Below are 24,036 nucleotides of genomic sequence, written 5' to 3'. Positions count from 1 at the left end.
ACACTATTCTCACTACATGCTACGAATTCCCATCCTTCGGCTCATTGGCCTAGCATTTGCCTTTATGCAAATTGCTCCTTCGCACCCTGAATCCAGCTCAATTATTCACACCTAACCACCTGAAGGCACTAAAATTACTGGTAGCTAAGGAAAACAACGATCAGCCACGAGGTTTGGTAATCTTTTGTAGCCTTCTATCATTTGGATTATTTATTTGCTCTTCTTTTTTTTTTTTTTTTTAACTTGCTTTATTATTTCACCACAGCCTAAAGGAAAGGCTTCCCAGCGGGCGTGCCTTTGAATGTACCCGTCATGTCATACTTACCTGGCAGGGGAGCAATAGCCATGATCCCTAAGGTGGCTCTCCCAGAGTGAGGCTGGTTCATTGCACTCCGTACCAGTTGACCTCTGCGATTTCCTCAAATGTGGGAAAAATCGACTGCATAATTTATGGCAGTGAGGGACTGCGTTCGCGATTTCCCCTGTGTTTGCTTGTTTGACAAAAATAGAGAACTTCACCAATTCTGATGAAGGATAATTTCAGCCACGGCACCCGTCTTCTTTGGCTCTTACTTTCCACATCAAGCAGGCAGCGACAATCATTTCCTAGGCTTGATCATTTTTATTATCTATGTTTTCTGGAGACCAGTTTTAAGCCAGAATTTCACTTTTTATTTTAACTTTTCAGCTTTTTTTTCATCATTTTTTTATCCTGACTTCTTTTGATTTATTGTATGCTTCAATGCAATGGAAGAAATAAAGAATTGGAGACCTATATTACGTCTTCCAACAGAACGTAACGTTTGATTGAATTTCTGGGAAAAAAAGATTTTCTGGATCAAGGCAGTGAATTGCCACTTGAGACAATCAGACCAAACCTTAGGAATAGCTGGGTGGTCGCTAGCACTTACTAATGAACACCATGGAATTTTGAAAAAGCCACCACAAATGTTCTTTCAGCCCTGTTGAGTGTGGATGAAGAGAAGACAGGTGCTAGGCAAGGGTCATTCCTATCGATGGAGTCATGAAATGTGTGACTTTGGGGACGAACGTAGACCAGCGGATTGTGTACTCTGCCTAATGGCTGCTGTAGTAGAATCTTGGCAAAACTGTTTCCAAAGAGAGAAAAAAAATTGTACAAGGTTTGCTGCAAGATATGGTTGCCCTCACTCTCTGTTATAGGTTTGGAACCATTCCAAGATGCCATATAAGAAGACCGAGGAATTTGTTGGGGTTTAAGCTTCCCTGTAGGAGGAAGCGGTTCTAATTAGAATATTGCCTCCCACAATCCTTTGCAATGGCTTATGGTCATGAACTTTTTCTCACCGCTGTCTTAAAGTGTCCTTACGTGGTAGCTCTTAAAAGCTGGCCCACTTGAACAGTTAACTTTGCGCAGGGGCAGTATCGTAGCCCATGAGGTCAATCCGAGGCGTGATTATTGCTAATTGAAAACTTTACCCAATACCCCGCCATGATGACTTGAAATACAGTCAGCATTGGCAATTTTTGACAGGCTCTAAGGAGACTGAAAGATTGGTTTAAAAAAAGTTTATGGCGCCCCATGTCTAGGGCGTGTCTTACGTGACTCCCGTTTCTTCCTGAGCTCTGTTGCACCATTCCTTCCGCTGGCTTCCTTGCATTTCCCTTTTACCTTTCTCTCCCACTGAATCCACTTGTTTCCGGCAGCACACTATTCTCACTACATGCTACGAATTCCCATCCTTCGGCTCATTGGCCTAGCATTTGCCTTTATGCAAATTGCTCCTTCGCACCCTGAATCCAGCTCAATTATTCACACCTAACCACCTGAAGGCACTAAAATTACTGGTAGCTAAGGAAAACAACGATCAGCCACGAGGTTTGGTAATCTTTTGTAGCCTTCTATCATTTGGATTATTTATTTGCTCTTCTTTTTTTAACTTGCTTTATTATTTCACCACAGCCTAAAGGAAAGGCTTCCCAGCGGGCGTGTCTTTGAATGTACCCGTCATGTCATACTTACCTGGCAGGGGAGCAATAGCCATGATCCCTAAGGTGGCTCTCCCAGAGTGAGGCTGGTTCATTGCACTCCGTACCAGTTGACCTCTGTGATTTCCTCAAATGTGGGAAACTCGACTGCATAATTTATGGTAGTGGGGGACTGCGTTCGCGCTTTCCCCTGTGTTTGTTGTTTGACAAAAATAGAGAACTTCACCAATTCTGATGAAGGATAATTTCAGCCACGGCACCCGTCTTCTTTGGCTCTTACTTTCCACATCAAGCAGGCAGCGACAATCATTTCCTAGGCTTTATCATTTTTATTATCTATGTTTTCTGGAGACCAGTTTTAAGACAGAATTTCACTTTTTATTTTAACTTTTCAGCTTTTTTTTCATCATTTTTTTATCCTGACTTCTTTTGATTTATTGTATGCTTCAATGCAATGGAAGAAATAAAGAATTGGAGACCTATATTACGTCTTCCAACAGAACGTAACGTTTGATTGAATTTCTGGGAAAAAAAGATTTTCTGGATCAAGGCAGTGAATTGCCGCTTGAGACAATCAGACCAAACCTTAGGAATAGCTGGGTGGTCGCTAGCACTTACTAATGAACACCATGGAATTTTGAAAAAGCCACCACAAATGTTCTTTCAGCCCTGTTGAGTGTGGATGAAGAGAAGACAGGTGCTAGGCAAGGGTCATTCCTATCGATGGAGTCATGAAATGTGTGACTTTGGGGACGAACGTAGACCAGCGGATTGTGTACTCTGCCTAATGGCTGCTGTAGTAGAATCTTGGCAAAACTGTTTCCAAAGAGAGAAAAAAAATTGTACAAGGTTTGCTGCAAGATATGGTTGCCCTCACTCTCTGTTATAGGTTTGGAACCATTCCAAGATGCCATATAATAAGACCGAGGAATTTGTTGGGGTTTAAGCTTCCCTGTAGGAGGAAGCAGGCCTAATTAGAATATTGCCTCCCACAATCCTTTGCAATGGCTTATGGTCATGAACTTTTTCTCACCGCTGTCTTAAAGTGTCTTTACGTGGTAGCTCTTAAAAGCTGGCCCACTTGAACAGTTAACTTTGCGCAGTGGCAGTATCGTAGCCCATGAGGTCAATCCGAGGCGTGATTATTGCTAATTGAAAACTTTACCCAATACCCCGCCATGATGACTTGAAATACAGTCAGCATTGGCAATTTTTGACAGGCTCTAAGGAGACTGAAAGATTGGTTTAAAAAAAGTTTATGGCGCCCCATGTCTAGGGCGTGTCTTACGTGACTCCCATTTCTTCCTGAGCTCTGTTGCACCATTCCTTCCGCTGGCTTCCTTGCATTTCCCTTTTACCTTTCTCTCCCACTGAATCCACTTGTTTCCGGCAGCACACTATTCTCACTACATGCTACGAATTCCCATCCTTCGGCTCATTGGCCTAGCATTTGCCTTTATGCAAATTGCTCCTTCGCACCCTGAATCCAGCTCAATTATTCACACCTAACCACCTGAAGGCACTAAAATTACTGGTAGCTAAGGAAAACAACGATCAGCCACGAGGTTTGGTAATCTTTTGTAGCCTTCTATCATTTGGATTATTTATTTGCTCTTCTTTTTTTTTTTTTTTTTAACTTGCTTTATTATTTCACCACAGCCTAAAGGAAAGGCTTCCCAGCGGGCGTGCCTTTGAATGTACCCATCATGTCATACTTACCTGGCAGGGGAGCAATAGCCATGATCCCTAAGGTGGCTCTCCCAGAGTGAGGCTGGTTCATTGCACTCCGTACCAGTTGACCTCTGCGATTTCCTCAAATGTGGGAAACTCGACTGCATAATTTATGGCAGTGGGGGACTGCGTTCGCGCTTTCCCCTGTGTTTGCTTGTTTGACAAAAATAGAGAACTTCACCAATTCTGATGAAGGATAATTTCAGCCACGGCACCCGTCTTCTTTGGCTCTTACTTTCCACATCAAGCAGGCAGCGACAATCATTTCCTAGGCTTGATCATTTTTATTATCTATGTTTTCTGGAGACCAGTTTTAAGCCAGAATTTCACTTTTTATTTTAACTTTTCAGCTTTTTTTTCATCATTTTTTTATCCTGACTTCTTTTGATTTATTGTATGCTTCAATGCAATGGAAGAAATAAAGAATTGGAGACCTATATTACGTCTTCCAACAGAACGTAACGTTTGATTGAATTTCTGGGAAAAAAAGATTTTCTGGATCAAGGCAGTGAATTGCCACTTGAGACAATCAGACCAAACCTTAGGAATAGCTGGGTGGTCGCTAGCACTTACTAATGAACACCATGGAATTTTGAAAAAGCCACCACAAATGTTCTTTCAGCCCTGTTGAGTGTGGATGAAGAGAAGACAGGTGCTAGGCAAGGGTCATTCCTATCGATGGAGTCATGAAATGTGTGACTTTGGGGACGAACGTAGACCAGCGGATTGTGTACTCTGCCTAATGGCTGCTGTAGTAGAATCTTGGCAAAACTGTTTCCAAAGAGAGAAAAAAAATTGTACAAGGTTTGCTGCAAGATATGGTTGCCCTCACTCTCTGTTATAGGTTTGGAACCATTCCAAGATGCCATATAAGAAGACCGAGGAATTTGTTGGGGTTTAAGCTTCCCTGTAGGAGGAAGCGGGCCTAATTAGAATATTGCCTCCCACAATCCTTTGCAATGGCTTATGGTCATGAACTTTTTCTCACCGCTGTCTTAAAGTGTCCTTACGTGGTAGCTCTTAAAAGCTGGCCCACTTGAACAGCTAGCTTTGCGCAGTGGCAGTATCGTAGCCCATGAGGTCAATCCGAGGCGTGATTATTGCTAATTGAAAACTTTACCCAATACCCCGCCATGATGACTTGAAATACAGTCAGCATTGGCAATTTTTGACAGGCTCTAAGGAGACTGAAAGATTGGTTTAATAAAAGTTTAAGGCGCCCCATGTCTAGGGCGTGTCTTACGTGACTCCCGTTTCTTCCTGAGCTCTGTTGCACCATTCCTTCCGCTGGCTTCCTTGCATTTCCCTTTTACCTTTCTCTCCCACTGAATCCACTTGTTTCCGGCAGCACACTATTCTCACTACATGCTACGAATTCCCATCCTTCGGCTCATTGGCCTAGCATTTGCCTTTATGCAAATTGCTCCTTCGCACCCTGAATCCAGCTCAATTATTCACACCTAACCACCTGAAGGCACTAAAATTACTGGTAGCTAAGGAAAACAACGATCAGCCACGAGGTTTGGTAATCTTTTGTAGCCTTCTATCATTTGGATTATTTATTTGCTCTTCTTTTTTTTTTTTTTTTAACTTGCTTTATTATTTCACCACAGCCTAAAGGAAAGGCTTCCCAGCGGGCGTGCCTTTGAATGTACCCGTCATGTCATACTTACCTGGCAGGGGAGCAATAGCCATGATCCCTAAGGTGGCTCTCCCAGAGTGAGGCTGGTTCATTGCACTCCGTACCAGTTGACCTCTGCGATTTCCTCAAATGTGGGAAACTCGACTGCATAATTTATGGCAGTGGGGGACTGCGTTCGCGCTTTCCCCTGTGTTTGCTTGTTTGACAAAAATAGAGAACTTTACCAATTCTGATGAAGGATAATTTCAGCCACGGCACCCGTCTTCTTTGGCTCTTACTTTCCACATCAAGCAGGCAGCGACAATCATTTCCTAGGCTTGATCATTTTTATTATCTATGTTTTCTGGAGACCAGTTTTAAGCCAGAATTTCACTTTTTATTTTAACTTTTCAGCTTTTTTTTCATCATTTTTTTATCCTGACTTCTTTTGATTTATTGTATGCTTCAATGCAATGGAAGAAATAAAGAATTGGAGACCTATATTACGTCTTCCAACAGAACGTAACGTTTGATTGAATTTCTGGGAAAAAAAGATTTTCTGGATCAAGGCAGTGAATTGCCGCTTGAGACAATCAGACCAAACCTTAGGAATAGCTGGGTGGTCGCTAGCACTTACTAATGAACACCATGGAATTTTGAAAAAGCCACCACAAATGTTCTTTCAGCCCTGTTGAGTGTGGATGAAGAGAAGACAGGTGCTAGGCAAGGGTCATTCCTATCGATGGAGTCATGAAATGTGTGACTTTGGGGACGAACGTAGACCAGCGGATTGTGTACTCTGCCTAATGGCTGCTGTAGTAGAATCTTGGCAAAACTGTTTCCAAAGAGAGAAAAAAAATTGTACAAGGTTTGCTGCAAGATATGGTTGCCCTCACTCTCTGTTATAGGTTTGGAACCATTCCAAGATGCCATATAAGAAGACCGAGGAATTTGTTGGGGTTTAAGCTTCCCTGTAGGAGGAAGCGGGCCTAATTAGAATATTGCCTCCCACAATCCTTTGCAATGGCTTATGGTCATGAACTTTTTCTCACCGCTGTCTTAAAGTGTCCTTACGTGGTAGCTCTTAAAAGCTGGCCCACTTGAACAGTTAACTTTGCGCAGTGGCAGTATCGTAGCCCATGAGGTCAATCCGAGGCGTGATTATTGCTAATTGAAAACTTTACCCAATACCCCGCCATGATGACTTGAAATACAGTCAGCATTGGCAATTTTTGACAGGCTCTAAGGAGACTGAAAGATTGGTTTAAAAAAAGTTTATGGCGCCCCATGTCTAGGGCGTGTCTTACGTGACTCCTGTTTCTTCCTGAGCTCTGTTGCACCATTCCTTCCGCTGGCTTCCTTGCATTTCCCTTTTACCTTTCTCTCCCACTGAATCCACTTGTTTCCGGCAGCACACTATTCTCACTACATGCTACGAATTCCCATCCTTCGGCTCATTGGCCTAGCATTTGCCTTTATGCAAATTGCTCCTTCGCACCCTGAATCCAGCTCAATTATTCACACCTAACCACCTGAAGGCACTAAAATTACTGGTAGCTAAGGAAAACAACGATCAGCCACGAGGTTTGGTAATCTTTTGTAGCCTTCTATCATTTGGATTATTTATTTGCTCTTCTTTTTTTTTTTTTTTTAACTTGCTTTATTATTTCACCACAGCCTAAAGGAAAGGCTTCCCAGCGGGCGTGCCTTTGAATGTACCCGTCATGTCATACTTACCTGGCAGGGGAGCAATAGCCATGATCCCTAAGGTGGCTCTCCCAGAGTGAGGCTGGTTCATTGCACTCCGTACCAGTTGACCTCTGCGATTTCCTCAAATGTGGGAAACTCGACTGCATAATTTATGGCAGTGGGGGACTGCGTTCGCGCTTTCCCCTGTGTTTGCTTGTTTGACAAAAATAGAGAACTTCACCAATTATGATGAAGGATAATTTCAGCCACGGCACCCGTCTTCTTTGGCTCTTACTTTCCACGTCAAGCAGGCAGCAACAATCATTTCCTAGGCTTGATCATTTTTATTATCCATGTTTTCTGAAGACCAGTTTTAAGCCAGAATTTCACTTTTTATTTTAACTTTTCAGCTTTTTTTTCATCATTTTTTTATCCTGACTTCTTTTGATTTATTGTATGCTTCAATGCAATGGAAGAAATAAAGAATTGGAGACCTATATTACGTCTTCCAACAGAACGTAACGTTTGATTGAATTTCTGGGAAAAAAAGATTTTCTGGATCAAGGCAGTGAATTGCCGCTTGAGACAATCAGACCAAACCTTAGGAATAGCTGGGTGGTCGCTAGCACTTACTAATGAACACCATGGAATTTTGAAAAAGCCACCACAAATGTTCTTTCAGCCCTGTTGAGTGTGGATGAAGAGAAGACAGGTGCTAGGCAAGGGTCATTCCTATCGATGGAGTCATGAAATGTGTGACTTTGGGGACGAACGTAGACCAGCGGATTGTGTACTCTGCCTAATGGCTGCTGTAGTAGAATCTTGGCAAAACTGTTTCCAAAGAGAGAAAAAAAATTGTACAAGGTTTGCTGCAAGATATGGTTGCCCTCACTCTCTGTTATAGGTTTGGAACCATTCCAAGATGCCATATAAGAAGACCGAGGAATTTGTTGGGGCTTAAGCTTCCCTGTAGGAGGAAGCGGGCCTAATTAGAATATTGCCTCCCACAATCCTTTGCAATGGCTTATGGTCATGAACTTTTTCTCACCGCTGTCTTAAAGTGTCCTTACGTGGTAGCTCTTAAAAGCTGGCCCACTTGAACAGCTAGCTTTGCGCAGTGGCAGTATCGTAGCCCATGAGGTCAATCCGAGGCGTGATTATTGCTAATTGAAAACTTTACCCAATACCCCGCCATGATGACTTGAAATACAGTCAGCATTGGCAATTTTTGACAGGCTCTAAGGAGACTGAAAGATTGGTTTAATAAAAGTTTAAGGCGCCCCATGTCTAGGGCGTGTCTTACGTGACTCCCGTTTCTTCCTGAGCTCTGTTGCACCATTCCTTCCGCTGGCTTCCTTGCATTTCCCTTTTACCTTTCTCTCCCACTGAATCCACTTGTTTCCGGCAGCACACTATTCTCACTACATGCTACGAATTCCCATCCTTCGGCTCATTGGCCTAGCATTTGCCTTTATGCAAATTGCTCCTTCGCACCCTGAATCCAGCTCAATTATTCACACCTAACCACCTGAAGGCACTAAAATTACTGGTAGCTAAGGAAAACAACGATCAGCCACGAGGTTTGGTAATCTTTTGTAGCCTTCTATCATTTGGATTATTTATTTGCTTTTTTTTTTTTTAAACTTGCTTTATTATTTCACCACAGCCTAAAGGAAAGGCTTCCCAGCGGGCGTGCCTTTGAATGTACCCGTCATGTCATACTTACCTGGTAGGGGAGCAATAGCCATGATCCCTAAGGTGGCTCTCCCAGAGTGAGGCTGGTTCATTGCACTCCGTACCAGTTGACCTCTGCGATTTCCTCAAATGTGGGAAACTCGACTGCATAATTTATGGTAGTGGGGGACTGCGTTCGCGCTTTCCCCTGTGTTTGCTTGTTTGACAAAAATAGAGAACTTCACCAATTCTGATGAAGGATAATTTCAGCCACGGCACCCGTCTTCTTTGGCTCTTACTTTCCACATCAAGCAGGCAGCGACAATCATTTCCTAGGCTTGATCATTTTTATTATCTATGTTTTCTGGAGACCAGTTTTAAGCCAGAATTTCACTTTTTATTTTAACTTTTCAGCTTTTTTTTCATCATTTTTTTATCCTGACTTCTTTTGATTTATTGTATGCTTCAATGCAATGGAAGAAATAAAGAATTGGAGACCTATATTACGTCTTCCAACAGAACGTAACGTTTGATTGAATTTCTGGGAAAAAAAGATTTTCTGGATCAAGGCAGTGAATTGCCGCTTGAGACAATCAGACCAAACCTTAGGAATAGCTGGGTGGTCGCTAGCACTTACTAATGAACACCATGGAATTTTGAAAAAGCCACCACAAATGTTCTTTCAGCCCTGTTGAGTGTGGATGAAGAGAAGACAGGTGCTAGGCAAGGGTCATTCCTATCGATGGAGTCATGAAATGTGTGACTTTGGGGACGAACGTAGACCAGCGGATTGTGTACTCTGCCTAATGGCTGCTGTAGTAGAATCTTGGCAAAACTGTTTCCAAAGAGAGAAAAAAAAATTGTACAAGGTTTGCTGCAAGATATGGTTGCCCTCACTCTCTGTTATAGGTTTGGAACCATTCCAAGATGCCATATAAGAAGACCGAGGAATTTGTTGGGGTTTAAGCTTCCCTGTAGGAGGAAGCGGGCCTAATTAGAATATTGCCTCCCACAATCCTTTGCAATGGCTTATGGTCATGAACTTTTTCTCACCGCTGTCTTAAAGTGTCCTTACGTGGTAGCTCTTAAAAGCTGGCCCACTTGAACAGCTAGCTTTGCGCAGTGGCAGTATCGTAGCCCATGAGGTCAATCCGAGGCGTGATTATTGCTAATTGAAAACTTTACCCAATACCCCGCCATGATGACTTGAAATACAGTCAGCATTGGCAATTTTTGACAGGCTCTAAGGAGACTGAAAGATTGGTTTAATAAAAGTTTAAGGCGTCCCATGTCTAGGGCGTGTCTTACGTGACTCCCGTTTCTTCCTGAGCTCTGTTGCACCATTCCTTTCGCTGGCTTCTTAGCATTTCCCTTTTACCTTTCTCTCCCACTGAATTCACTTGTTTCCGGCAGCACACTATTCTCACTACATGCTACGAATTCCCATCCTTCGGCTCATTGGCCTAGCATTTGCCTTTATGCAAATTGCTCCTTCGCACCCTGAATCCAGCTCAATTATTCACACCTAACCACCTGAAGGCACTAAAATTACTGGTAGCTAAGGAAAACAACGATCAGCCACGAGGTTTGGTAATCTTTTGTAGCCTTCTATCATTTGGATTATTTATTTGCTTTTTTTTTTTTTTTAACTTGCTTTATTATTTCACCACAGCCTAAAGGAAAGGCTTCCCAGCGGGCGTGCCTTTGAATGTACCCGTCATGTCATACTTACCTGGTAGGGGAGCAATAGCCATGATCCCTAAGGTGGCTCTCCCAGAGTGAGGCTGGTTCATTGCACTCCGTACCAGTTGACCTCTGCGATTTCCTCAAATGTGGGAAACTCGACTGCATAATTTATGGTAGTGGGGGACTGCGTTCGCGCTTTCCCCTGTGTTTGCTTGTTTGACAAAAATAGAGAACTTCACCAATTCTGATGAAGGATAATTTCAGCCACGGCACCCGTCTTCTTTGGCTCTTACTTTCCACATCAAGCAGGCAGCGACAATCATTTCCTAGGCTTGATCATTTTTATTATCTATGTTTTCTGGAGACCAGTTTTAAGCCAGAATTTCACTTTTTATTTTAACTTTTCAGCTTTTTTTTCATCATTTTTTTATCCTGACTTCTTTTGATTTATTGTATGCTTCAATGCAATGGAAGAAATAAAGAATTGGAGACCTATATTACGTCTTCCAACAGAACGTAACGTTTGATTGAATTTCTGGGAAAAAAAGATTTTCTGGATCAAGGCAGTGAATTGCCGCTTGAGACAATCAGACCAAACCTTAGGAATAGCTGGGTGGTCGCTAGCACTTACTAATGAACACCATGGAATTTTGAAAAAGCCACCACAAATGTTCTTTCAGCCCTGTTGAGTGTGGATGAAGAGAAGACAGGTGCTAGGCAAGGGTCATTCCTATCGATGGAGTCATGAAATGTGTGACTTTGGGGACGAACGTAGACCAGCGGATTGTGTACTCTGCCTAATGGCTGCTGTAGTAGAATCTTGGCAAAACTGTTTCCAAAGAGAGAAAAAAAATTGTACAAGGTTTGCTGCAAGATATGGTTGCCCTCACTCTCTGTTATAGGTTTGGAACCATTCCAAGATGCCATATAAGAAGACCGAGGAATTTGTTGGGGTTTAAGCTTCCCTGTAGGAGGAAGCGGGCCTAATTAGAATATTGCCTCCCACAATCCTTTGCAATGGCTTATGGTCATGAACTTTTTCTCACCGCTGTCTTAAAGTGTCCTTACGTGGTAGCTCTTAAAAGCTGGCCCACTTGAACAGCTAGCTTTGCGCAGTGGCAGTATCGTAGCCCATGAGGTCAATCCGAGGCGTGATTATTGCTAATTGAAAACTTTACCCAATACCCCGCCATGATGACTTGAAATACAGTCAGCATTGGCAATTTTTGACAGGCTCTAAGGAGACTGAAAGATTGGTTTAATAAAAGTTTAAGGCGCCCCATGTCTAGGGCGTGTCTTACGTGACTCCCGTTTCTTCCTGAGCTCTGTTGCACCATTCCTTCCGCTGGCTTCCTTGCATTTCCCTTTTACCTTTCTCTCCCACTGAATCCACTTGTTTCCGGCAGCACACTATTCTCACTACATGCTACGAATTCCCATCCTTCGGCTCATTGGCCTAGCATTTGCCTTTATGCAAATTGCTCCTTCGCACCCTGAATCCAGCTCAATTATTCACACCTAACCACCTGAAGGCACTAAAATTACTGGTAGCTAAGGAAAACAACGATCAGCCACGAGGTTTGGTAATCTTTTGTAGCCTTCTATCATTTGGATTATTTATTTGCTCTTCTTTTTTTTTTTTTTTTAACTTGCTTTATTATTTCACCACAGCCTAAAGGAAAGGCTTCCCAGCGGGCGTGCCTTTGAATGTACCCGTCATGTCATACTTACCTGGCAGGGGAGCAATAGCCATGATCCCTAAGGTGGCTCTCCCAGAGTGAGGCTGGTTCATTGCACTCCGTACCAGTTGACCTCTGCGATTTCCTCAAATGTGGGAAACTCGACTGCATAATTTATGGCAGTGGGGGACTGCGTTCGCGCTTTCCCCTGTGTTTGCTTGTTTGACAAAAATAGAGAACTTTACCAATTCTGATGAAGGATAATTTCAGCCACGGCACCCGTCTTCTTTGGCTCTTACTTTCCACATCAAGCAGGCAGCGACAATCATTTCCTAGGCTTGATCATTTTTATTATCTATGTTTTCTGGAGACCAGTTTTAAGCCAGAATTTCACTTTTTATTTTAACTTTTCAGCTTTTTTTTCATTATTTTTTTATCCTGACTTCTTTTGATTTATTGTATGCTTCAATGCAATGGAAGAAATAAAGAATTGGAGACCTATATTACGTCTTCCAACAGAACGTAACGTTTGATTGAATTTCTGGGAAAAAAAGATTTTCTGGATCAAGGCAGTGAATTGCCGCTTGAGACAATCAGACCAAACCTTAGGAATAGCTGGGTGGTCGCTAGCACTTACTAATGAACACCATGGAATTTTGAAAAAGCCACCACAAATGTTCTTTCAGCCCTGTTGAGTGTGGATGAAGAGAAGACAGGTGCTAGGCAAGGGTCATTCCTATCGATGGAGTCATGAAATGTGTGACTTTGGGGACGAACGTAGACCAGCGGATTGTGTACTCTGCCTAATGGCTGCTGTAGTAGAATCTTGGCAAAACTGTTTCCAAAGAGAGAAAAAAAATTGTACAAGGTTTGCTGCAAGATATGGTTGCCCTCACTCTCTGTTATAGGTTTGGAACCATTCCAAGATGCCATATAATAAGACCGAGGAATTTGTTGGGGTTTAAGCTTCCCTGTAGGAGGAAGCAGGCCTAATTAGAATATTGCCTCCCACAATCCTTTGCAATGGCTTATGGTCATGAACTTTTTCTCACCGCTGTCTTAAAGTGTCCTTACGTGGTAGCTCTTAAAAGCTGGCCCACTTGAACAGTTAACTTTGCGCAGTGGCAGTATCGTAGCCCATGAGGTCAATCCGAGGCGTGATTATTGCTAATTGAAAACTTTACCCAATACCCCGCCATGATGACTTGAAATACAGTCAGCATTGGCAATTTTTGACAGGCTCTAAGGAGACTGAAAGATTGGTTTAAAAAAAGTTTATGGCGCCCCATGTCTAGGGCGTGTCTTACGTGACTCCTGTTTCTTCCTGAGCTCTGTTGCACCATTCCTTCCGCTGGCTTCCTTGCATTTCCCTTTTACCTTTCTCTCCCACTGAATCCACTTGTTTCCGGCAGCACACTATTCTCACTACATGCTACGAATTCCCATCCTTCGGCTCATTGGCCTAGCATTTGCCTTTATGCAAATTGCTCCTTCGCACCCTGAATCCAGCTCAATTATTCACACCTAACCACCTGAAGGCACTAAAATTACTGGTAGCTAAGGAAAACAACGATCAGCCACGAGGTTTGGTAATCTTTTGTAGCCTTCTATCATTTGGATTATTTATTTGCTCTTCTTTTTTTTTTTTTTTTAACTTGCTTTATTATTTCACCACAGCCTAAAGGAAAGGCTTCCCAGCGGGCGTGCCTTTGAATGTACCCGTCATGTCATACTTACCTGGCAGGGGAGCAATAGCCATGATCCCTAAGGTGGCTCTCCCAGAGTGAGGCTGGTTCATTGCACTCCGTACCAGTTGACCTCTGCGATTTCCTCAAATGTGGGAAACTCGACTGCATAATTTATGGCAGTGGGGGACTGCGTTCGCGCTTTCCCCTGTGTTTGCTTGTTTGACAAAAATAGAGAACTTCACCAATTCTGATGAAGGATAATTTCAGCCACGGCACCCGTCTTCTTTGGCTCTTACTTTCCACGTCAAGCAGGCAGCAACAATCATTTCCTAGGCTTGATCATTTTTATTATCCATGTTTTCTGAAGACCAGTTTTAAGCCAGAATTTCACTTTTTATTTTAACTTTTCAGCTTTTTTTTCATCATTTTTTTATCCTGACTTCTTTTGATTTATTGTATGCTTCAATGCAATGGAAGAAATAAAGAATTGGAGACCTATATTACGTCTTCCAACAGAACGTAACGTTTGATTGAATTTCTGGGAAAAAAAGATTTTCTGGATCAAGGCAGTGAATTGCCGCTTGAGACAATCAGACCAAACCTTAGGAATAGCTGGGTGGTCGCTAGCACTTACTAATGAACACCATGGAATTTTGAAAAAGCCACCACAAATGTTCTTTCAGCCCTGTTGAGTGTGGATGAAGAGAAGACAGGTGCTAGGCAAGGGTCATTCCTATCGATGGAGTCATGAAATGTGTGACTTTGGGGACGAACGTAGACCAGCGGATTGTGTACTCTGCCTAATGGCTGCTGTAGTAGAATCTTGGCAAAACTGTTTCCAAAGAGAGAAAAAAAATTGTACAAGGTTTGCTGCAAGATATGGTTGCCCTCACTCTCTGTTATAGGTTTGGAACCATTCCAAGATGCCATATAAGAAGACCGAGGAATTTGTTGGGGCTTAAGCTTCCCTGTAGGAGGAAGCGGGCCTAATTAGAATATTGCCTCCCACAATCCTTTGCAATGGCTTATGGTCATGAACTTTTTCTCACCGCTGTCTTAAAGTGTCCTTACGTGGTAGCTCTTAAAAGCTGGCCCACTTGAACAGCTAGCTTTGCGCAGTGGCAGTATCGTAGCCCATGAGGTCAATCCGAGGCGTGATTATTGCTAATTGAAAACTTTACCCAATACCCCGCCATGATGACTTGAAATACAGTCAGCATTGGCAATTTTTGACAGGCTCTAAGGAGACTGAAAGATTGGTTTAATAAAAGTTTAAGGCGCCCCATGTCTAGGGCGTGTCTTACGTGACTCCCGTTTCTTCCTGAGCTCTGTTGCACCATTCCTTCCGCTGGCTTCCTTGCATTTCCCTTTTACCTTTCTCTCCCACTGAATCCACTTGTTTCCGGCAGCACACTATTCTCACTACATGCTACGAATTCCCATCCTTCGGCTCATTGGCCTAGCATTTGCCTTTATGCAAATTGCTCCTTCGCACCCTGAATCCAGCTCAATTATTCACACCTAACCACCTGAAGGCACTAAAATTACTGGTAGCTAAGGAAAACAACGATCAGCCACGAGGTTTGGTAATCTTTTGTAGCCTTCTATCATTTGGATTATTTATTTGCTTTTTTTTTTTTTTAACTTGCTTTATTATTTCACCACAGCCTAAAGGAAAGGCTTCCCAGCGGGCGTGCCTTTGAATGTACCCGTCATGTCATACTTACCTGGTAGGGGAGCAATAGCCATGATCCCTAAGGTGGCTCTCCCAGAGTGAGTCTGGTTCATTGCACTCCGTACCAGTTGACCTCTGCGATTTCCTCAAATGTGGGAAACTCGACTGCATAATTTATGGTAGTGGGGGACTGCGTTCGCGCTTTCCCCTGTGTTTGCTTGTTTGACAAAAATAGAGAACTTCACCAATTCTGATGAAGGATAATTTCAGCCACGGCACCCGTCTTCTTTGGCTCTTACTTTCCACATCAAGCAGGCAGCGACAATCATTTCCTAGGCTTGATCATTTTTATTATCTATGTTTTCTGGAGACCAGTTTTAAGCCAGAATTTCACTTTTTATTTTAACTTTTCAGCTTTTTTTTCATCATTTTTTTATCCTGACTTCTTTTGATTTATTGTATGCTTCAATGCAATGGAAGAAATAAAGAATTGGAGACCTATATTACGTCTTCCAACAGAACGTAACGTTTGATTGAATTTCTGGGAAAAAAAGATTTTCTGGATCAAGGCAGTGAATTGCCGCTTGAGACAATCAGACCAAACCTTAGGAATAGCTGGGTGGTCGCTAGCACTTACTAATGAACACCATGGAATTTTGAAAAAGCCACCACAAATGTTCTTTCAGCCCTGTTGAGTGTGGATGAAGAGAAGACAGGTGCTAGGCAAGGGTCATTCCTATCGATGGAGTCATGAAATGTGTGACTTTGGGGACGAACGTAGACCAGCGGATTGTGTACTCTGCCTAATGGCTGCTGTAGTAGAATCTTGGCAAAACTGTTTCCAAAGAGAGAAAAAAAATTGTACAAGGTTTGCTGCAAGATATGGTTGCCCTCACTCTCTGTTATAGGTTTGGAACCATTCCAAGATGCCATATAAGAAGACCGAGGAATTTGTTGGGGCTTAAGCTTCCCTGTAGGAGGAAGCGGGCCTAATTAGAATATTGCCTCCCACAATCCTTTGCAATGGCTTATGGTCATGAACTTTTTCTCACCGCTGTCTTAAAGTGTCCTTACGTGGTAGCTCTTAAAAGCTGGCCCACTTGAACAGCTAGCTTTGCGCAGTGGCAGTATCGTAGCCCATGAGGTCAATCCGAGGCGTGATTATTGCTAATTGAAAACTTTACCCAATACCCCGCCATGATGACTTGAAATACAGTCAGCATTGGCAATTTTTGACAGGCTCTAAGGAGACTGAAAGATTGGTTTAATAAAAGTTTAAGGCGCCCCATGTCTAGGGCGTGTCTTACGTGACTCCCGTTTCTTCCTGAGCTCTGTTGCACCATTCCTTCCGCTGGCTTCCTTGCATTTCCCTTTTACCTTTCTCTCCCACTGAATCCACTTGTTTCCGGCAGCACACTATTCTCACTACATGCTACGAATTCCCATCCTTCGGCTCATTGGCCTAGCATTTGCCTTTATGCAAATTGCTCCTTCGCACCCTGAATCCAGCTCAATTATTCACACCTAACCACCTGAAGGCACTAAAATTACTGGTAGCTAAGGAAAACAACGATCAGCCACGAGGTTTGGTAATCTTTTGTAGCCTTCTATCATTTGGATTATTTATTTGCTTTTTTTTTTTTTTAACTTGCTTTATTATTTCACCACAGCCTAAAGGAAAGGCTTCCCAGCGGGCGTGCCTTTGAATGTACCCGTCATGTCATACTTACCTGGTAGGGGAGCAATAGCCATGATCCCTAAGGTGGCTCTCCCAGAGTGAGTCTGGTTCATTGCACTCCGTACCAGTTGACCTCTGCGATTTCCTCAAATGTGGGAAACTCGACTGCATAATTTATGGTAGTGGGGGACTGCGTTCGCGCTTTCCCCTGTGTTTGCTTGTTTGACAAAAATAGAGAACTTCACCAATTCTGATGAAGGATAATTTCAGCCACGGCACCCGTCTTCTTTGGCTCTTACTTTCCACATCAAGCAGGCAGCGACAATCATTTCCTAGGCTTGATCATTTTTATTATCTATGTTTTCTGGAGACCAGTTTTAAGCCAGAATTTCACTTTTTATTTTAACTTTTCTGCTTTTTTTTCATCATTTTTTTATCCTGACTTCTTTTGATTTATTGTATGCTTCAATGCAATGGAAGAAATAAAGAATTGGAGACCTATATTACGTCTTCCAACAGAACGTAACGTTTGATTGAATTTCTGGGAAAAAAAGATTTTCTGGATCAAGGCAGTGAATTGCCGCTTGAGACAATCAGACCAAACCTTAGGAATAGCTGGGTGGTCGCTAGCACTTACTAATGAACACCATGGAATTTTGAAAAAGCCACCACAAATGTTCTTTCAGCCCTGTTGAGTGTGGATGAAGAGAAGACAGGTGCTAGGCAAGGGTCATTCCTATCGATGGAGTCATGAAATGTGTGACTTTGGGGACGAACGTAGACCAGCGGATTGTGTACTCTGCCTAATGGCTGCTGTAGTAGAATCTTGGCAAAACTGTTTCCAAAGAGAGAAAAAAAATTGTACAAGGTTTGCTGCAAGATATGGTTGCCCTCACTCTCTGTTATAGGTTTGGAACCATTCCAAGATGCCATATAAGAAGACCGAGGAATTTGTTGGGGTTTAAGCTTCCCTGTAGGAGGAAGCGGGCCTAATTAGAATATTGCCTCCCACAATCCTTTGCAATGGCTTATGGTCATGAACTTTTTCTCACCGCTGTCTTAAAGTGTCCTTACGTGGTCGCTCTTAAAAGCTGGCCCACTTGAACAGCTAGCTTTGCGCAGTGGCAGTATCGTAGACCATGAGGTCAATCCGAGGCGTGATTATTGCTAATTGAAAACTTTACCCAATACCCCGCCATGATGACTTGAAATACAGTCAGCATTGGCAATTTTTGACAGGCTCTAAGGAGACTGAAAGATTGGTTTAATAAAAGTTTAAGGCGCCCCATGTCTAGGGCGTGTCTTACGTGACTCCCGTTTCTTCCTGAGCTCTGTTGCACCATTCTTTTCGCTGGCTTCTTAGCATTTCCCTTTTACCTTTCTCTCCCACTGAATTCACTTGTTTCCGGCAGCACACTATTCTCACTACATGCTACGAATTCCCATCCTTCGGCTCATTGGCCTAGCATTTGCCTTTATGCAAATTGCTCCTTCGCACCCTGAATCCAGCTCAATTATTCACACCTAACCACCTGAAGGCACTAAAATTACTGGTAGCTAAGGAAAACAACGATCAGCCACGAGGTTTGGTAATCTTTTGTAGCCTTCTATCATTTGGATTATTTATTTGCTTTTTTTTTTTTTTAACTTGCTTTATTATTTCACCACAGCCTAAAGGAAAGGCTTCCCAGCGGGCGTGCCTTTGAATGTACCCGTCATGTCATACTTACCTGGTAGGGGAGCAATAGCCATGATCCCTAAGGTGGCTCTCCCAGAGTGAGGCTGGTTCATTGCACTCCGTACCAGTTGACCTCTGCGATTTCCTCAAATGTGGGAAACTCGACTGCATAATTTATGGTAGTGGGGGACTGTGTTCGCGCTTTCCCCTGTGTTTGCTTGTTTGACAAAAATAGAGAACTTCACCAATTCTGATGAAGGATAATTTCAGCCACGGCACCCGTCTTCTTTGGCTCTTACTTTCCACATCAAGCAGGCAGCGACAATCATTTCCTAGGCTTGATCATTTTTATTATCTATGTTTTCTGGAGACCAGTTTTAAGCCAGAATTTCACTTTTTATTTTAACTTTTCAGCTTTTTTTTCATCATTTTTTTATCCTGACTTCTTTTGATTTATTGTATGCTTCAATGCAATGGAAGAAATAAAGAATTGGAGACCTATATTACGTCTTCCAACAGAACGTAACGTTTGATTGAATTTCTGGGAAAAAAAGATTTTCTGGATCAAGGCAGTGAATTGCCGCTTGAGACAATCAGACCAAACCTTAGGAATAGCTGGGTGGTCGCTAGCACTTACTAATGAACACCATGGAATTTTGAAAAAGCCACCACAAATGTTCTTTCAGCCCTGTTGAGTGTGGATGAAGAGAAGACAGGTGCTAGGCAAGGGTCATTCCTATCGATGGAGTCATGAAATGTGTGACTTTGGGGACGAACGTAGACCAGCGGATTGTGTACTCTGCCTAATGGCTGCTGTAGTAGAATCTTGGCAAAACTGTTTCCAAAGAGAGAAAAAAAATTGTACAAGGTTTGCTGCAAGATATGGTTGCCCTCACTCTCTGTTATAGGTTTGGAACCATTCCAAGATGCCATATAAGAAGACCGAGGAATTTGTTGGGGTTTAAGCTTCCCTGTAGGAGGAAGCGGGCCTAATTAGAATATTGCCTCCCATAATCCTTTGCAATGGCTTATGGTCATGAACTTTTTCTCACCGCTGTCTTAAAGTGTCCTTACGTGGTAGCTCTTAAAAGCTGGCCCACTTGAACAGTTAACTTTGCGCAGTGGCAGTATCGTAGCCCATGAGGTCAATCCGAGGCGTGATTATTGCTAATTGAAAACTTTACCCAATACCCCGCCATGATGACTTGAAATACAGTCAGCATTGGCAATTTTTGACAGGCTCTAAGGAGACTGAAAGATTGGTTTAAAAAAAGTTTATGGCGCCCCATGTCTAGGGCGTGTCTTACGTGACTCCCGTTTCTTCCTGAGCTCTGTTGCACCATTCCTTCCGCTGGCTTCCTTGCATTTCCCTTTTACCTTTCTCTCCCACTGAATCCACTTGTTTCCGGCAGCACACTATTCTCACTACATGCTACGAATTCCCATCCTTCGGCTCATTGGCCTAACATTTGCCTTTATGCTAATTGCTCCTTCGCACCCTGAATCCAGCTCAATTATTCACACCTAACCACCTGAAGGCACTAAAATTACTGGTAGCTAAGGAAAACAACGATTAGCCACGAGGTTTGGTAATCTTTTGTAGCCTTCTATCATTTGGATTATTTATTTTCTCTTCTTTTTTTTAACTTGCTTTATTATTTCACCACAGCCTAAAGGAAAGGCTTCCCAGCAGGCGTGCCTTTGAATGTACCCGTCATGTCATACTTACCTGGAAGGGGAGCAATAGCCATGATCCCTAAGGTGGCTCTCCCAGAGTGAGGCTGGTTCATTGCACTCCGTACCAGTTGACCTCTGCGATTTCCTCAAATGTGGGAATCTCGACTGCATAATTTATGGTAGTGGGGGACTGTGTTCGCGCTTTCCCCTGTGTTTGCTTGTTTGACAAAAATAGAGAACTTCACCAATTCTGATGAAGGATAATTTCAGCCACGGCACCCGTCTTCTTTGGCTCTTACTTTCCACATCAAGCAGGCAGCGACAATCATTTCCTAGGCTTGATCATTTTTATTATCTATGTTTTCTGGAGACCAGTTTTAAGCCAGAATTTCACTTTTTATTTTAACTTTTCAGCTTTTTTTTCATCATTTTTTTATCCTGACTTCTTTTGATTTATTGTATGCTTCAATGCAATGGAAGAAATAAAGAATTGGAGACCTATATTACGTCTTCCAACAGAACGTAACGTTTGATTGAATTTCTGGGAAAAAAAGATTTTCTGGATCAAGGCAGTGAATTGCCGCTTGAGACAATCAGACCAAACCTTAGGAATAGCTGGGTGGTCGCTAGCACTTACTAATGAACACCATGGAATTTTGAAAAAGCCACCACAAATGTTCTTTCAGCCCTGTTGAGTGTGGATGAAGAGAAGACAGGTGCTAGGCAAGGGTCATTCCTATCGATGGAGTCATGAAATGTGTGACTTTGGGGACGAACGTAGACCAGCGGATTGTGTACTCTGCCTAATGGCTGCTGTAGTAGAATCTTGGCAAAACTGTTTCCAAAGAGAGAAAAAAAATTGTACAAGGTTTGCTGCAAGATATGGTTGCCCTCACTCTCTGTTATAGGTTTGGAACCATTCCAAGATGCCATATAAGAAGACCGAGGAATTTGTTGGGGTTTAAGCTTCCCTGTAGGAGGAAGCGGGCCTAATTAGAATATTGCCTCCCACAATCCTTTGCAATGGCTTATGGTCATGAACTTTTTCTCACCGCTGTCTTAAAGTGTCCTTACGTGGTAGCTCTTAAAAGCTGGCCCACTTGAACAGTTAACTTTGCGCAGTGGCAGTATCGTAGCCCATGAGGTCAATCCGAGGCATGATTATTGCTAATTGAAAACTTTACCCAATACCCCGCCATGATGACTTGAAATACAGTCAGCATTGGCAATTTTTGACAGGCTCTAAGGAGACTGAAAGATTGGTTTAAAAAAGTTTATGGCGCCCCATGTCTAGGGCGTGTCTTACGTGACTCCCGTTTCTTCCTGAGCTCTGTTGCACCATTCCTGCCAAAAATAGAGAACTTCACCAATTCTGATGAAGGATAATTTCAGCCACGGCACCCGTCTTCTTTGGCTCTTACTTTCCGCATCAAGCAGGCAGCGACAATCATTTCCTAGGCTTGATCATTTTTATTATCTATGTTTTCTGGAGACCAGTTTTAAGCCAGAATTTCACTTTTTATTTTAACTTTTCAGCTTTTTTTTCATCATTTTTTTATCCTGACTTCTTTTGATTTATTGTATGCTTCAATGCAATGGAAGAAATAAAGAATTGGAGACCTATATTACGTCTTCCAACAGAACGTAACGTTTGATTGAATTTCTGGGAAAAAAAGATTTTCTGGATCAAGGCAGTGAATTGCCGCTTGAGACAATCAGACCAAACCTTAGGAATAGCTGGGTGGTCGCTAGCACTTACTAATGAACACCATGGAATTTTGAAAAAGCCACCACAAATGTTCTTTCAGCCCTGTTGAGTGTGGATGAAGAGAAGACAGGTGCTAGGCAAGGGTCATTCCTATCGATGGAGTCATGAAATGTGTGACTTTGGGGACGAACGTAGACCAGCGGATTGTGTACTCTGCCTAATGGCTGCTGTAGTAGAATCTTGGCAAAACTGTTTCCAAAGAGAGAAAAAAAATTGTACAAGGTTTGCTGCAAGATATGGTTGCCCTCACTCTCTGTTATAGGTTTGGAACCATTCCAAGATGCCATATAAGAAGACCGAGGAATTTGTTGGGGTTTAAGCTTCCCTGTAGGAGGAAGCGGGCCTAATTAGAATATTGCCTCCCACAATCCTTTGCAATGGCTTATGGTCATGAACTTTTTCTCACCGCTGTCTTAAAGTGTCCTTACGTGGTAGCTCTTAAAAGCTGGCCCACTTGAACAGCTAGCTTTGCGCAGTGGCAGTATCGTAGCCCATGAGGTCAATCCGAGGCGTGAATATTGCTAATTGAAAACTTTACCCAATACCCCGCCATGATGACTTGAAATACAGTCAGCATTGGCAATTTTTGACAGGCTCTAAGGAGACTGAAAGATTGGTTTAATAAAAGTTTAAGGCGCCCCATGTCTAGGGCGTGTCTTACGTGACTCCCGTTTCTTCCTGAGCTCTGTTGCACCATTCCTTCCGCTGGCTTCTTAGCATTTCCCTTTTACCTTTCTCTCCCACTGAATTCACTTGTTTCCGGCAGCACACTATTCTCACTACATGCTACGAATTCCCATCCTTCGGCTCATTGGCCTAGCATTTGCCTTTATGCAAATTGCTCCTTCGCACCCTGAATCCAGCTCAATTATTCACACCTAACCACCTGAAGGCACTAAAATTACTGGTAGCTAAGGAAAACAACGATCAGCCACGAGGTTTGGTAATCTTTTGTAGCCTTCTATCATTTGGATTATTTATTTGCTTTTTTTTTTTTTTAACTTGCTTTATTATTTCACCACAGCCTAAAGGAAAGGCTTCCCAGCGGGCGTGCCTTTGAATGTACCCGTCATGTCATACTTACCTGGCAGGGGAGCAATAGCCATGATCCCTAAGGTGGCTCTCCCAGAGTGAGGCTGGTTCATTGCATTCCGTACCAGTTGACCTCTGTGATTTCTTCAAATGTGGGAAACTCGACTGCATAATTTATGGTAGTGGGGGACTGCGTTCGCGCTTTCCCCTGTGTTTGCTTGTTTGACAAAAATAGAGAACTTCACCAATTCTGACGAAGGATAATTTCAGCCACGGCACCCGTCTTCTTTGGCTCTTACTTTCCACATCAAGCAGGCAGCGACAATCATTTCCTAGGCTTGATCATTTTTATTATCTATGTTTTCTGGAGACCAGTTTTAAGCCAGAATTTCACTTTTTATTTTAACTTTTCAGCTTTTTTTTCATCATTTTTTTATCCTGACTTCTTTTGATTTATTGTATGCTTCAATGCAATGGAAGAAATAAAGAATTGGAGACCTATATTACGTCTTCCAACAGAACGTAACGTTTGATTGAATTTCTGGGAAAAAAAGATTTTCTGGATCAAGGCAGTGAATTGCCGCTTGAGACAATCAGACCAAACCTTAGGAATAGCTGGGTGGTCGCTAGCACTTACTAATGAACACCATGGAATTTTGAAAAAGCCACCACAAATGTTCTTTCAGCCCTGTTGAGTGTGGATGAAGAGAAGACAGGTGCTAGGCAAGGGTCATTCCTATCGATGGAGTCATGAAATGTGTGACTTTGGGGACGAACGTAGACCAGCGGATT

The 24,036-nt window shown here is 42.7% G+C and overlaps 28 non-coding genes across 28 annotated transcripts; all 28 read left to right on the top strand.

Moving 5' to 3' along the window:
- The first annotated feature begins 317 nt into the window (after nt 1-317).
- Nucleotides 318-485, top strand: LOC134591465 (U1 spliceosomal RNA). Its single transcript, XR_010088241.1, has one exon. It is a non-coding gene; the product is annotated as a U1 spliceosomal RNA (small nuclear RNA).
- Nucleotides 486-1,384: 899 nt separating this feature from the next.
- LOC134591970 (U4 spliceosomal RNA) lies at nt 1,385-1,525 on the top strand. The gene has a single exon (XR_010088663.1). It is a non-coding gene; the product is annotated as a U4 spliceosomal RNA (small nuclear RNA).
- A 469-nt stretch (nt 1,526-1,994) lies between these two features.
- LOC134590507 (U1 spliceosomal RNA) lies at nt 1,995-2,161 on the top strand. Its single transcript, XR_010087419.1, has one exon. It is a non-coding gene; the product is annotated as a U1 spliceosomal RNA (small nuclear RNA).
- Nucleotides 2,162-3,059: 898 nt separating this feature from the next.
- Nucleotides 3,060-3,200, top strand: LOC134592815 (U4 spliceosomal RNA). The gene has a single exon (XR_010089387.1). It is a non-coding gene; the product is annotated as a U4 spliceosomal RNA (small nuclear RNA).
- A 479-nt stretch (nt 3,201-3,679) lies between these two features.
- Nucleotides 3,680-3,846, top strand: LOC134590295 (U1 spliceosomal RNA). The gene has a single exon (XR_010087239.1). It is a non-coding gene; the product is annotated as a U1 spliceosomal RNA (small nuclear RNA).
- Nucleotides 3,847-4,745: 899 nt separating this feature from the next.
- LOC134592317 (U4 spliceosomal RNA) lies at nt 4,746-4,886 on the top strand. The gene has a single exon (XR_010088961.1). It is a non-coding gene; the product is annotated as a U4 spliceosomal RNA (small nuclear RNA).
- Nucleotides 4,887-5,364: 478 nt separating this feature from the next.
- LOC134590294 (U1 spliceosomal RNA) lies at nt 5,365-5,531 on the top strand. Its single transcript, XR_010087238.1, has one exon. It is a non-coding gene; the product is annotated as a U1 spliceosomal RNA (small nuclear RNA).
- An 899-nt stretch (nt 5,532-6,430) lies between these two features.
- On the top strand, nt 6,431-6,571 carry LOC134592814 (U4 spliceosomal RNA). The gene has a single exon (XR_010089386.1). It is a non-coding gene; the product is annotated as a U4 spliceosomal RNA (small nuclear RNA).
- A 478-nt stretch (nt 6,572-7,049) lies between these two features.
- On the top strand, nt 7,050-7,216 carry LOC134590291 (U1 spliceosomal RNA). The gene has a single exon (XR_010087237.1). It is a non-coding gene; the product is annotated as a U1 spliceosomal RNA (small nuclear RNA).
- An 899-nt stretch (nt 7,217-8,115) lies between these two features.
- Nucleotides 8,116-8,256, top strand: LOC134592316 (U4 spliceosomal RNA). Its single transcript, XR_010088960.1, has one exon. It is a non-coding gene; the product is annotated as a U4 spliceosomal RNA (small nuclear RNA).
- A 471-nt stretch (nt 8,257-8,727) lies between these two features.
- Nucleotides 8,728-8,894, top strand: LOC134590638 (U1 spliceosomal RNA). The gene has a single exon (XR_010087532.1). It is a non-coding gene; the product is annotated as a U1 spliceosomal RNA (small nuclear RNA).
- A 900-nt stretch (nt 8,895-9,794) lies between these two features.
- Nucleotides 9,795-9,935, top strand: LOC134592315 (U4 spliceosomal RNA). The gene has a single exon (XR_010088959.1). It is a non-coding gene; the product is annotated as a U4 spliceosomal RNA (small nuclear RNA).
- Nucleotides 9,936-10,407: 472 nt separating this feature from the next.
- LOC134590637 (U1 spliceosomal RNA) lies at nt 10,408-10,574 on the top strand. Its single transcript, XR_010087531.1, has one exon. It is a non-coding gene; the product is annotated as a U1 spliceosomal RNA (small nuclear RNA).
- Nucleotides 10,575-11,473: 899 nt separating this feature from the next.
- LOC134592314 (U4 spliceosomal RNA) lies at nt 11,474-11,614 on the top strand. Its single transcript, XR_010088958.1, has one exon. It is a non-coding gene; the product is annotated as a U4 spliceosomal RNA (small nuclear RNA).
- A 478-nt stretch (nt 11,615-12,092) lies between these two features.
- On the top strand, nt 12,093-12,259 carry LOC134590290 (U1 spliceosomal RNA). Its single transcript, XR_010087236.1, has one exon. It is a non-coding gene; the product is annotated as a U1 spliceosomal RNA (small nuclear RNA).
- Nucleotides 12,260-13,158: 899 nt separating this feature from the next.
- LOC134592813 (U4 spliceosomal RNA) lies at nt 13,159-13,299 on the top strand. Its single transcript, XR_010089385.1, has one exon. It is a non-coding gene; the product is annotated as a U4 spliceosomal RNA (small nuclear RNA).
- A 478-nt stretch (nt 13,300-13,777) lies between these two features.
- On the top strand, nt 13,778-13,944 carry LOC134590289 (U1 spliceosomal RNA). Its single transcript, XR_010087235.1, has one exon. It is a non-coding gene; the product is annotated as a U1 spliceosomal RNA (small nuclear RNA).
- An 899-nt stretch (nt 13,945-14,843) lies between these two features.
- Nucleotides 14,844-14,984, top strand: LOC134592312 (U4 spliceosomal RNA). The gene has a single exon (XR_010088957.1). It is a non-coding gene; the product is annotated as a U4 spliceosomal RNA (small nuclear RNA).
- Nucleotides 14,985-15,455: 471 nt separating this feature from the next.
- Nucleotides 15,456-15,622, top strand: LOC134590899 (U1 spliceosomal RNA). The gene has a single exon (XR_010087755.1). It is a non-coding gene; the product is annotated as a U1 spliceosomal RNA (small nuclear RNA).
- Nucleotides 15,623-16,521: 899 nt separating this feature from the next.
- Nucleotides 16,522-16,662, top strand: LOC134592311 (U4 spliceosomal RNA). The gene has a single exon (XR_010088956.1). It is a non-coding gene; the product is annotated as a U4 spliceosomal RNA (small nuclear RNA).
- Nucleotides 16,663-17,133: 471 nt separating this feature from the next.
- LOC134590898 (U1 spliceosomal RNA) lies at nt 17,134-17,300 on the top strand. The gene has a single exon (XR_010087754.1). It is a non-coding gene; the product is annotated as a U1 spliceosomal RNA (small nuclear RNA).
- Nucleotides 17,301-18,199: 899 nt separating this feature from the next.
- LOC134593760 (U4 spliceosomal RNA) lies at nt 18,200-18,340 on the top strand. The gene has a single exon (XR_010090197.1). It is a non-coding gene; the product is annotated as a U4 spliceosomal RNA (small nuclear RNA).
- A 471-nt stretch (nt 18,341-18,811) lies between these two features.
- Nucleotides 18,812-18,978, top strand: LOC134591007 (U1 spliceosomal RNA). Its single transcript, XR_010087849.1, has one exon. It is a non-coding gene; the product is annotated as a U1 spliceosomal RNA (small nuclear RNA).
- An 899-nt stretch (nt 18,979-19,877) lies between these two features.
- LOC134592812 (U4 spliceosomal RNA) lies at nt 19,878-20,018 on the top strand. The gene has a single exon (XR_010089384.1). It is a non-coding gene; the product is annotated as a U4 spliceosomal RNA (small nuclear RNA).
- Nucleotides 20,019-20,488: 470 nt separating this feature from the next.
- Nucleotides 20,489-20,655, top strand: LOC134591475 (U1 spliceosomal RNA). The gene has a single exon (XR_010088249.1). It is a non-coding gene; the product is annotated as a U1 spliceosomal RNA (small nuclear RNA).
- An 899-nt stretch (nt 20,656-21,554) lies between these two features.
- On the top strand, nt 21,555-21,695 carry LOC134591988 (U4 spliceosomal RNA). Its single transcript, XR_010088678.1, has one exon. It is a non-coding gene; the product is annotated as a U4 spliceosomal RNA (small nuclear RNA).
- A 981-nt stretch (nt 21,696-22,676) lies between these two features.
- LOC134593614 (U4 spliceosomal RNA) lies at nt 22,677-22,817 on the top strand. The gene has a single exon (XR_010090071.1). It is a non-coding gene; the product is annotated as a U4 spliceosomal RNA (small nuclear RNA).
- Nucleotides 22,818-23,288: 471 nt separating this feature from the next.
- Nucleotides 23,289-23,455, top strand: LOC134591341 (U1 spliceosomal RNA). Its single transcript, XR_010088134.1, has one exon. It is a non-coding gene; the product is annotated as a U1 spliceosomal RNA (small nuclear RNA).
- The last annotated feature ends 581 nt before the right edge of the window (nt 23,456-24,036 follow it).

Source organism: Pelobates fuscus, chromosome 2, assembly GCF_036172605.1.
Source record: "Pelobates fuscus isolate aPelFus1 chromosome 2, aPelFus1.pri, whole genome shotgun sequence".
Lineage (NCBI taxonomy): Eukaryota > Metazoa > Chordata > Amphibia > Anura > Pelobatidae > Pelobates > Pelobates fuscus.
Note: the sequence above shows the minus strand (reverse complement) of the source record. Positions and strands in the feature narration are given on the sequence as shown.